Source organism: Solenopsis invicta, chromosome 14 (assembly GCF_016802725.1).
Source record: "Solenopsis invicta isolate M01_SB chromosome 14, UNIL_Sinv_3.0, whole genome shotgun sequence".
NCBI classification, from domain to species: Eukaryota; Metazoa; Arthropoda; class Insecta; order Hymenoptera; family Formicidae; genus Solenopsis; species Solenopsis invicta.
This window is the reverse complement of record NC_052677.1, coordinates 11,232,577-11,245,309: the sequence shown is the minus strand read 5'-3', so window position 1 is coordinate 11,245,309 and position 12,733 is coordinate 11,232,577.

Below are 12,733 nucleotides of genomic sequence, written 5' to 3'. Positions count from 1 at the left end.
CCTACAACATGTTTATCATCAGTCATTGGTCGCGTGAAAGCCGCGTGTACCATGAGAACGATCGTTTTCTCTTGCAAAGTGATACCGGTCTAGAGTGAGAGGTCGCGATAAAGCTTGAAAGTTTCTTTTTTTTCTTCCCCCTCGATAATATTCTCCGCTTTTATGCATTTTACTGAATATATTTTTAGTTACGTACGAGACACTTTCAAGCAAGCTGCACTTTCAACGGTATCAGAGATCGAAGCGAGAAAATGAGAATTTAATTTGAATTTTATTTAGATGCTGTAAATATGTATATTATACGTATATTTCTTTAGCATATGATATAAAACACACATATAAATTATAAATTATAATAAGAATCGACAGAAGAGGTTGTGAAAATTTCTATTAGAGAGAAATTTTTATTCAAGTAAATTTATTAAATTATAAAAATATTGAAAAAATTGTGTAATTATTAAAATATTGAAAAATATTGAATATTAAAATATTGCAAAAATGGCATAATTATGATATTCATAATCAGGAGAATTGCCTGTTATATTTTGGTAATTTTGTGGAAAAAAAGGCAAAATAAAAATTTGTTCGAGGTATCATTCTGTATCTTTTTTTCTAATGCATTACACTTTTCACGTTTTCTGCTCTAAGGATTAAGATATAGATTCGATTCTTTCGCTCAATCTGCACAGTACAATTATTTTAAAGCCCACGTGTTCACGATGCTAGAAATCATTGCGAGATGTCGGACGATGAAAAAATTGACAAATTTGAACAATTTGGTCAACTGATTAAAAGTCAGTTTGGATTCACGCATTATGCGCATGCATCTGCAGCGCAGCAATTAAGATAATTTTATATCAGTATCAGACACAGAAAAAAATTTAGTATTAAATCAACAATTTCTGCTTCATATATAAGCAAGAATATGAAATCTTTTAGAAGAATTTATAATCTTAAACAGACATAATTTGCTTACATCAAAAACAATTTTTCTCCTTATGTAAGCAAATCGTGTCTAAGATTATGAATTTTTTCGAAGAAGATTTATATTCTTGCTTATATATGAAACAATGATTGTTGATTTGATAATCATTTTTTTTCTGTGTAGAGAGAGATTGAGATTTGGAATTTAACCAATCGGAAGAAAGAAAATCACTCTCAAGTTTAGTGAAGTTTGCTTTAAATTTGTCAAATTCCAATCTCAATCTCAATCTTTAATAATAAGTCTTATACGAGCATTATTCTTTATAGGTTTTTCTATTCCTGTAGTGGACCGCACTAGAATTTCCTTTTTCGCTTTCGCTAAATTTTAAACACACTTATTTTACTTTAAGTGTACACTATTTTAAAAAATACACTTTTTTAACTATAAAGAAACAAACTTGATGTTTTATAGAGTCAAATTGCAAAATCCGACTCTTTAGTAGCTTTCACGGCTCCATTATTTGCCATCTTTCAACCTCAAGTGAATATTGATTCATTCTACATCACTGTTGGTCTCGTTAATTTTTTTTTGTTTTTTTTGTTTCAAGAAAATCTGCTTCACAGATATATTCGCTCGAGATTCATTTTATTTTCTCTCTTGTAACTTCTCATCGAAGATAATTCTTCGTTCGTTGAAAATTGGAGGCGTTGGTCTTCTTGGAATTCTATCGAATTGAAATTTTGGACAGTCGTTTGGCGAGTTCTGCAAACGGACGAAAGTCCCACCGACCCTTTTGAATTGTGTTCACGGCCGATGAAGACTTCATCCGGACGCATCGCTCGTTGATCGTCATCGAATCCGCATGACACAGCGACCCGACGATATCGAAATTTTTTCGGGATTTTCTGCCGCAATTGTTCTGAGTTATGCAATCCGAGAAATGTCTTCCGAAGAAACTGCGCGCTCTTCCAAATGCAATTTTAATGTCTGGTGTCTACGACACTGGAAATCGTTGCGAGATCCTGCACGGAAAAAAATTTAGTGTCACATCAACAATTCGTAATTTCATATATAAGCAAGAATATAAAATCTTGGAAGAATTTATAATCTCAAACAGACATTATTTGCTAACATAAAGAAATAAAATTTCTGTCTGTTTAAGATTATAAGTTCTTCCAAGAAAATTTTATATTCTTGCTTAAATATGAAACAATGAATTATTGATTTGTTACTAATTTTTTCTGTATGGCGAAAATAGAAAAGCTTTTTCATACTTCCTTACGTTCCGATCTACACTTCTTAAATAGTTCGATTACGCTTTTCTCACTCCTGCTATACGCTTTTTACGTTCTAATCTACCCTACACACTTGCTTTACATTGTATTTTTGTCAAGGGATCTCGGACGGAGAAAGAATTGATAATCGCAGTTGAATAATTCGGCCAACTGACTAACGATGCGTTCCGTTTTACACATAATACGCATAATGCATAATTTATTTTTGTTTAATATTTTAATTTTTCTGGTTTAATAACAAAGATAAAAAATGCAACATATGCATCAAGAGTGAAACGGAATGCTCCTTCGCAATGAGCAGGTAATATTTTTAAACGTTTTTTTAATAAAATTTTATTTAAAAAAAACATTAAAAAAACGTTTAAAAAATATTGTCTGTTTACTGGGTTAATGCGATTGATCTCTCTCCATCCGAGATCTTAAGCTTCCAGCGCGGTTGGCACAATTAAGGCTCAAGTTGGCATCGAGTTTTTAAAGCTAGAATGACTGCGATTTAGTTAATTACTAGAATTACACCACATGGCGCACAGGATTTCTACTAATACATTATGCATACGATCTAGCACGAAAAATCTCATCGTATCTCCAGTTTAATTCGGTACAACTTAATGTTTGGAAACGAGAATGAATTGTGATACGTAGATAATTTATTATTTCAGCTTTGCGAAATTTAGCGAAGAAGGGACTTGATTTACATCTGTTCCTTAACTCACTCATCCATACCTTAAAAAAAAAAAAAAAAAAACTTACGCTTGGATCTCCTTCTACATATCTTACGAGTTATGAAAAGTTACGAAAAGGTCAATATACCTCTACATTAAACTATATTAATTAAATCAAATTAATTTATGTTAACCAATAAAATTCAGATCAATATGTATTCGCAAGAAGAAGTAACGTTCGTAACATCAGGGAATCTCTTCTAAATTTAGCTACTATTAATCTCTCTTTCTCTTTATTCCTTTCTTTTAATTCTTATCTTTTAGTGCGGGAAAAATTCTGCGAGACTCGGCGCGACATATCTCGGGAAGAATATAAACGTATTTATAAAGGGGCTGTGGCAACACATGTAAGACGCACCGATCGACTTCTCTTTTCCTTGAGTGAAGGAGCCACGTTCTTGGAGGCCTTTCAATTGGAAATGTGCTATCGTGGTACACGATCCCATGGAATGCACGATGACCGCTCCGCGCCACGCGGGTGTAACCTACCGTCAGGTGATGTCACCACGCTCACTCGAGCATTCGCGATCGAGCAGCCTTACGATCCAACGTGATTGAGCAGCATCGCGAGTCTTTCATTCCTTCTGGAAAAAAAAAAATAATGGAAATAGAGAGATTAGTACACAATGCTTGAATCTCTCTGTCCCATTTAGCGACACTCGTACTTTGCATTCAGCGGCATGCATGGATGTAGAAAAGATGGAGGTAGACCTGAGGATCACATAAAGGGAAACGAAGGACAAGAGTTGCCGAAGACAGAGGGAAGAGACAATTGCGTGAATCGGAAAGGGGGAAAAAATATACGGCAATGGCTTTTCTTTTCTACCTGATCTTCGCTATCGAACACATACTCGGTTTATTTTTGCTATTGTAAATTTATGGTAGCATCTTTGAGGTGTATAACAAAGTGCAAATATTTTCAGCGGAGGATGAAGAAACAGATGTAAAACTCCGCGAATGTTTATAACAAGATTGCTTTATCAAATTGATTTATATTAATAAGTTAAACGGAGGAAAGACAAAACACGTGCGTAATTAATATAAATCATTAGCTTTAATTTCAATGAAACGTGATCAAACGGATCGCAATGTGGATGCAAGTGTGAAAAATGTAGAGATTTCAGAGAATAAAAATTACAGAGCGAATATTCTTCGCTCTCTTAACCCTGGGGAGGTCGCGGTGTATCAGAGAAATACAATAGTGTGAAAGTTGGAGAGCGATAACAATTTTTTGCAAGAAATCAACGTTAAATATTTAAAAAAATATTTTTGCACGTATCTGTCTCAGATCAACCGCTACCTCCGCAGAGTACAATTCACCGATATAGAGCAGAAAATTGGCGAGCATTTGAATAATTCTACTTTCGTGAAAATTTGATCTGGATAAATTATGCAGACCTTCGAGGTCTGCGCCAGTGCGCAATAAAGATGCTTATCTGTAGCATGCGTCGCGGAGCAGTTTCGAGATTTGCGAAAAAAAAAGCATTGGTCTCGCTCTGTCGCGCCTCGATACCGCGTCGGAAAGAATAAATTAATAAGAGGAGACGAGCGACACCGAAACTTTAAAACAACAGAATCTAGATTTTCACCAGTGAAGCAGTCGTTGACAATCACGCGTCCTCGTGATGCGACTTTAATTATAAAACAAGTAGACGAGTAAACGCGCATTGCCAGGACGAATAAAAAAAGATAGCGCGATGACAAGCGAATTTGTGAAAAATTTTTATATGCTTGTTTGAAAATTCTCTGGCAACTGAATTCCGGAATTCAAATCACCCAGAGGAAGATCTTAGGATACGAAAGTCTGCAGGATCCGCGAAATTCCTCAGACGAGACTGCGTTCGGTACTGCCGCCGATGATAGGAGCGGGTTCGAGGCACTGCTTACTTACGTGCGGAGACTGATCCCGTGACAGGCGACTTTTTTCCCCCGACACGAGGAAAGGAGGAGGAGGAGGAAATCTTCCGCGCGTTTGACGTGATACTCGCGGATAAAAAGGTAGGATGCAGGATGCAGAGTCGGCGCGTCGCGTCGCGACGTTCGCGTTATCGCGCGTGAGTGAGTTTATACGAGCGCACGAGCCTCTCACGAATTCACGTGTTACGTAAATCCGTGCACGGTCCCGCGTGCACGCGCGAACCAATTAACGGCCGTCGTTTTTATCGCATCGTCACGGTTCAAGGCGGGAGGCAGCCGGCGGTGGACGGCCGCGATCTCCTCGACAATTAACGCCGAAAAACCTGCCAGTATAAGCACCCTATAAGCACTACGATATTTCCAGAATATTAATATGAACGTTATTAAAAATTAAAATAATATTAAAATGATATTCCAAGAATATCGTTCGGAGATTATAATTTTTAAAAATATTGCTTATAATATTCGTAGTATATTATAAAGATATCTGTGGAATATTATAAAAATGTTTTACGAATATTACTCTTACTCAAAAATTAATGTAAATTATTATGCATAAAATTCCCAAGCTTTGTAATTATTACATGTAAAAATTATCATATTCCCGATGATTTAAAATATTGAAGTAAATAATACTATTTAAAATATTGAATACTGAATATTAAAATATTTTAGATATTATTTACTTCTCATATAATATTCATAAATTATTATCAGGAGTGGACGCGTAACAATTTTCTATTAATGCTAAAGAATATTTCAGGATCATTACTTAATATTAAACAATATTGTAGCACTTGTAGGGATGGATCATACTTCGGATTTACCCGAGAGAGAGAGAGATTCGCAGAGCTACGGAGGAGGATGGAAGTCCCCTTGACGCAGAAGACTCGAGGGAAGGCTATGACCGCGATTAAGTGGAATCAAAACTAGCATGAAAATAAAATCAAGTCGAAAAAAAAATTAAATAGTGAAAGTAAAATTGAAAGTTAACTGATAGCGCTGTTGCCTCCGTTTGAATGTATAAAAGGTGGATTACTCAGCTATGACACCTCTTAACGCGCTTTATTATAATATGTATATAGGTGTGTAGAGATGAAGTATGTTACTTATAGGCGAACGTAGGAAAGGCATTCTGACTCGTGCGATGTATTTCCGTCGATGAACTCGAGTGCGCGAGTCATTCTCCAGAAAGAGAGAGAGGATGGGAGGGAGGGGAGAAAAAGAGAGACGGACTTTGTCCTGATCCTTCGTTAGTTACGGCAGGATGTAACGATACCATCCCATGTTATTTAAGAAACGCGAATGACGTCTGTAAATCTCGCGGAGAAAATGCGCTTTCTTTCGCGAGTAGAAACGGTCGAATTAATCGGCAGTTAAATGAAAGGCATGGCAAAGCGTTCTTCTCTGCGTTAGCGATAATAATGAAATTTGCAATTTCATTACATGAACACAAGCTTGAGAAATTAATTTCTGAAATGCGAAAGCGCCGCGCGATTGTGTATCCACTTTTTAATTTAGTTAGCAGAATGTACCGGATGTTAGTGACCGTCAGATCTATTAAAGTAAAATGCACGATAAATGAAGCGATAAAGCTCGCCGCTTCTTTTCTTTTTTTTTTATTCTTTCGAACGGGCGACACGTGAAATGAACAGGTCCGAAAGGATTAACACGTACTGTTTACGTGATCACCGGTGTGCCGCGCGGTGTGGTTCGCCAAAAAATTTGCATGTCGCTGCGACTCAACGGCGAAAAGAAAATAAAAAAGGAGAGAGAAATAAAAAAGCGACGTGACGAGCCATAGGATCTCGCCGTGTATTGAAACAAGTGTTCCCCCTTGCCATCGCCACTAAATCTGGCACGCGGCGGCATAATGCGCGACTAAATTACCGCCTTCCTGAATTCTATAAAGTTCCTTCGTCCGTGGCGCGTACGCGCCAGTGGAATCTCTCTTATTATCGGACACGATTTGCTCTCTGATAATGTAACGGCACGATAAGAAGTTAAATAGTACAATGCCGATATGTATAATAAATGCGGTAAAAAAAAAGAATTATGTGCATATATTTATATTTCGCATTGTTATATTCCATGTATATAATAAGATTTTAATTACATAATTCTTTGATAGTTGTGATATTAATTTATAGTCCGTAATATTTCATATCTGACAGAATACGATGCTAGATGGGCAATTCTTTACGCAATAGTATGGTGTAATAGTATATTATTATACATTTAGTCACTGAGGAAAAAAATTTGTTGAAAAACTAAAATGTTTAGTCCGATACGTTTAACTAAATATTGAATTGGTTTAGTTAACTCTTGATTAAAAAATGTTAATGGTTGACTGAACTGAATAAACTAAGAGAAAAAATTTACAAAATAAAATTTTAATAAATATTTGAATATAGCTGCAATGAAATATTTAATTATGATACATAAATGTTTACTCACTAAAAAATCATGATTAAATCAAATTAATGCTTTTGAATTAAATAAATATTTATTTACGTTTAGTAAATGTTTCATTGCAACTATTCAAACAAATATTTATTAAAATTTAATAATTTTTTTCTTTTAGCGTATCTTATTTTTGTACAATTAAATAATTGTTGAATCAATTCAATGCTTTTGTTAGTTGAACGTATCGGACTAAAGATTTTACATTTTCAACAAAATTTTTTCTCAGTTTACACACATATTTATTGCGCCATTTGTAAATACCTATTATGTATTCATTATCGTATTTTTTATTGTAGGATAATTATTGTTAGGAGTATAAATGTGCAAGATCGTCGCTCCCAAAATAATTTCTCATTATCTTGTATCTTCAATTTACATTATTTTCTAGCGCCTTTTAAATAAAATATAGACGGAAATAAATTTATACACGTAAAGGACAATTTTGTTTCAATACAGATCTGAAAATAATTATGCTGAACCATTAAAAAAATTTCTGTTAGACGTTTAAGCTGGTTTCTAATGAAGCCAACATTATTTTGCAGTAGCATCATCACGCTCGAACGTCTTACATAATTATTTTTCCATAGTCCAACATAAAATTATTTTCCAATTTGTATATTCAGCTAAATTTTTAGATACTACTAATAAAACTGTTCTTTCCGTGTACAGATCGTTACTTCATGTATTTTTTTTTTTTTTACATTTCATACGATTCACTGTAATACGATCATATACTTCTCTCACAGATTTCGCAATAGTCTATTATCGAAAAATTTCAGATCCATCGCGGTGCGCGATTAATCGCCGCAGGGCGGAAATCGTTTCTAATGGAAGCTTATCCGTTACCATGGAACGAGATGTTGATCATTTTTTCGTCATAGTAAAAAATAAACCCACGCGTTTTTACGAGGAAAAAAGCGTGTACGCGTCACATTTAGCCTCCCATTCGCCTCCTCGACTCTTTCGTATACTTACTCGATTTATTAGTATAGGTCGTTCACGAACGAACGCAGATGAGTTCGATTCTAATAATTCATCTCACTAATGTATTAATTATCGCCCGGCACTGATTCATCGTCGCGCGATCTCTCGCGGCCGACTAGACGCGATTATCTAATTCTCGGTACCGGCGATAAAATTGCGGTGATAACAGCACGCTATTTGTGTCAAACGAATAAAATTCTGGCCCCAGAAAAGAAGAAAAATATGTTTTTTAACGCGAACAATCGCGTAAAATAAATCTAATATTTCAATAAACGTCAAATGTCATTCCCACGATCGGCTCGATTGATATTTAGCTCTAAATAATTTATCCGATGTTGAAGTCTTATTGCGTTTAGAATAAAATGCGGCAATCACGGTAAAAAAATTTCAAGTTTGTTTGATTGAACGTTAAAGTGGTGCTTGTACTTTACAATTGACTACATTCAAGTGTATACGCGGCGGCCACTCGATTCCATTCGATTTATCCTACATCGTTTCATTTGTTCACTTTTTTTTTTATTTTCGATTACCTACAATTATTTCACTTGTTCAACGGTTCGTTTGGGATCGCTCGGACGATCGTTCGAGAAGTCGCCGTTAAACGAAGCGTCGCGTGTACGGTACCAAGCGCCGCGTTGCGAAATGGCTATCGAAAATCGATATCGCGCACTTTAATCGTCGCCGATCGGGTCCGATTACAATTGATAGTTCATTGCTTGGTTTCGATCGAGGCTCGGCTCGATTCCTTCGGTTTACCGACGTCGGACCCGTCGGGATTACTGTATCGCGGAGACCGTAACGCGGCATACCGGAACCGCGGTATGTGGGTCACTGTCATGTGCCGACGGCGGCGTCCGGCCGGCGCGGCGGCGGCGTCGCGGATCGACGACCGACCGATCGGCCGACCGAACGGAGAATCCGCGCGAATCCGAAGGAAGTCGACGACACGGCGTTCTGGAAGGAACTGGGCCCCGCGACGAAACGGTGCACCGTCGATTCCTGCCGGCTCGGCTCGGGGCTCCAGCTCCTTCCTCTCCAGCTGCTGTTGCTGTTACCGCCGATCTGCGATCATCGCCGACGTCATCGCGATCATCGTGACTGTGGTCACCGCCGCCGACGCCGACGCCGACGCTGCCGCTGTATGACGTCATCGCCGGATGCTGTCATCGCTCCGAGATGAGATCTCGACGCGCGCGAGTCATCCCGTGGAGTTTGCCCCGGCTTGCTCCGGCTTCCGTCAGACGTACATAACGCGGCGTATATACGTCTCTTTCGTACAAGCTTTTTCTAATAATATTTGACGTTTTAGGCAAATTAAATGAAAATAATTGTTGCAACCCTAACAGCACAAGATATCGTACGAATATTCTAGAATATTCTAGATATCGTACGAACATTCGTACAATATCGTGATATCGTGCGTTTATTTGTAAAATATCACAATATTCGTTCGATATCATGTGCTGTTAGGGCAATGGAATGTAGAAAACTTGATTGAATCATGTAAAACTGTCCATTTTATGTAACGAGTATTAAATGCAGAAAAGATTTCTAGAGTTTTTTATGTTCTCTTACTTATCGTCTTTAACAGGAAATAGTCTTTTGAATTGTTAATTTGAAAGCATTTAAAAGTGGAGCGATTGCTATCCGGTTTATTATTAGAGATATGTAGAAAGAATCTAATCGTGATGTATGATAAATCTAATAAATAATTTCACTAAAATCTAAAAATTACACTTTCAAATCAAGAAAAATATCATTAATGATATGCTATTATTGCATAATCGTATCATATGCCGCTTTACAGTCGAGGTAATCTGAGATCTGAGACGCGTACACAATCGCGATTCGGCACGACTGCCAGGTGAATTTCCTGACGCTGGATCATCGTCATATTATTCTCCTGTCGTCACAGATGAGAAGAGGAGGATGAAGAGTTTGACGCACCGCGACCTCCTCAAGGTAAACCCACTTCGGGCATCACGCGAGTTCGCTTTTGCTATTTGCGTCTTGTACAGTCACGCTGAGAAAAAAAAAATTATCGAAGAGCTGAAATATTTAATCCGATACCATCAACCGAACACTGAGTTGATTCAACAATTATTTAGTTGCCCAAAGAAAGGGTTGCAGCTCATTCACGTATTCATCTATTCAAATTTTTTGATCAAGAATTAATTAATTACCAACTTATCAGTATTCATTTAGCTGAACGTATCGGATTCAATAGTTTAGCTTTCCGACAAACTTTTTTTTCTATTAAAAGCTGGTCGGATCACCTCCATCGCAAAGACCGGCTTTATTTACAGTTAACAATTAACTTTCACTAATCAATGGTTTGAATAAAAAAAAAAAAAAGAACGATCGAAAGTCTCCCCTGTCTTAAAAGTTACATGTTAAAACTGCTCACAAAAGCCGGCGAAAGTTCGATTGTATTCGGTTATTTTTCACTATCTGGGACTTAATCTGGCCACGATTGAAGCTTAATCCATCTTACTTTAATTTAACGGAGCGCCGAGCATTCGTGAAATTTTCATTTGTGCGCGATGTTTTGGAAACACGTCTGGCGGTCATTTCCAGGTCCCCCGAGGATTAAATTCTCACGTGCCGCCGCGTCAATGCCCCGCTGTTGAACGGGGACTGCGACGTGAATGAACGGCCAACTCGCGTTTTGCGCAGCGGAATGTTCGCCATGAGGCTTGGATGGCACCGGCGAGGCTATAATTCACACGTTTGCTAAAGCGAGCTACAAGCTGAAACTATGCGGAATTATTTACAAGCGACTTGTTCTCAGCTTCAAATCTGCTAAAATTTAATTTAACGATCAATTTATCATTGGAACTGCTCCGAGAGAAAATACTGTGGGATCATTCTCGTTTCGATCGGGTTCCCAACCATTTTTCGTCGAAAATTAAGATAACTTGTAATGAAGTTTAATCGCTTGGAGGCGAAGGCGAGAGCTCACGTTGGGATTTAATTCAGATTCGGACGACCCCGTCGCTGAGTTATGCCGGCTCGTTACCGGTCTGCTGCCGCGCCGTATCGGGCCGAGCCGACGTCACGGCGAGCGAAGGTATTCCGGACGTCGCCGTCGCGGGACCGTCGGTTAACCTGGCCCAGAAACCGAGCCGGAACTGCCGGTGGAATCAATGACCTTGGGCGCGCGAGCTCTACTCATGGTCACCGGCCCCGAGAGGAGGAAAGTTTCAGCATCGAGAGCTTTCGACGACAATAAATTCACATTGACGATTCTAGTAACTGTACTAGATCGTGGCGATATAAATAAAAATACTGTTAACCACTCGACGAATCGTCATCTTATCTGACTTTAAACGAAGGATTTATCACCATGCTACTGAGGCTGCAGCCATGGTTTAAAAAATTTATATATGTAAACATTTTTTTCAAAAGTGATCATTTCATATTCTAATTAATGCCGGCTGCGCAATAAGTATCTGACTCCCATTAGCCCGTTTGCATCTTATTAGCTTAATATTTTGTTTTTAAATCGATTCCAATATTGTACAAGTTCGGCTACACGGGATTATTTATTTTTAAGTCAATTAAGGCTCGGCAAGATTGCAGCATCAGTAAAATAAAAAATGTATACAGTAACATAAATATCGTGAAATAGATATTTAATTACAATATGATGTTTGGGTATAAAACTAGAAATTAAATACGTTGAAAGTTATCGCAGATATGATGGTGTATAAACATCACAGGTCGTGTCGCAATTATCGTTTCACTTGTTGCTGAATGTTTATATTATTATGTTGTGTTACTAAGAATCAAGGCATACGTTGTTGTTTTGTCATTGAATACGAAGCATTTCGCAGACTAACCGTTCGCTTTAGTTTCTCTCTATATCCAATACTTACTTTAACATTATTCCAATTCATCCCATGGCCAAAATATTATGAACCTCAATGTATTTTTAGGTCACACATTAAATTTAATGTATCTATAACTCGGAATATATTTGGAAGAGAATTTTTATCTCCTCTAATTAAGCTTATTTGCGTTATAAAACGCTATAAATTAAATGTTAATATTACTGAAAGTATTCTTAAATCATTCCGAAATATTTCGGATGAAATAGCGAAACGAAAAAATGCTTTTCTCCAATTCGTACGAGCTCGAGAAGTATTCAGATCGCGTTAGAGGTAAATAGGTCGAAATAATAAAGAGAAGTTCGATCGAAACGGTGCGTCGTTTCGTCGAAGAATGAAATTTCGTTCGCGTCCCGCCGAGAGGGCAGAAATTCGGATCGCGTCGTGAATCTCGAAACGGCATCCGTGTTTCCCGTGCGAGGTAAAAATCGTTAAGGCGAGAGAGAGGTATATTCGGCTCTCGCGTGACGTGAAATGAAATCACTTCGGAATCGCGCGTGTACGGTTGACGCACCGTGTCCGGCACGCGAGTGA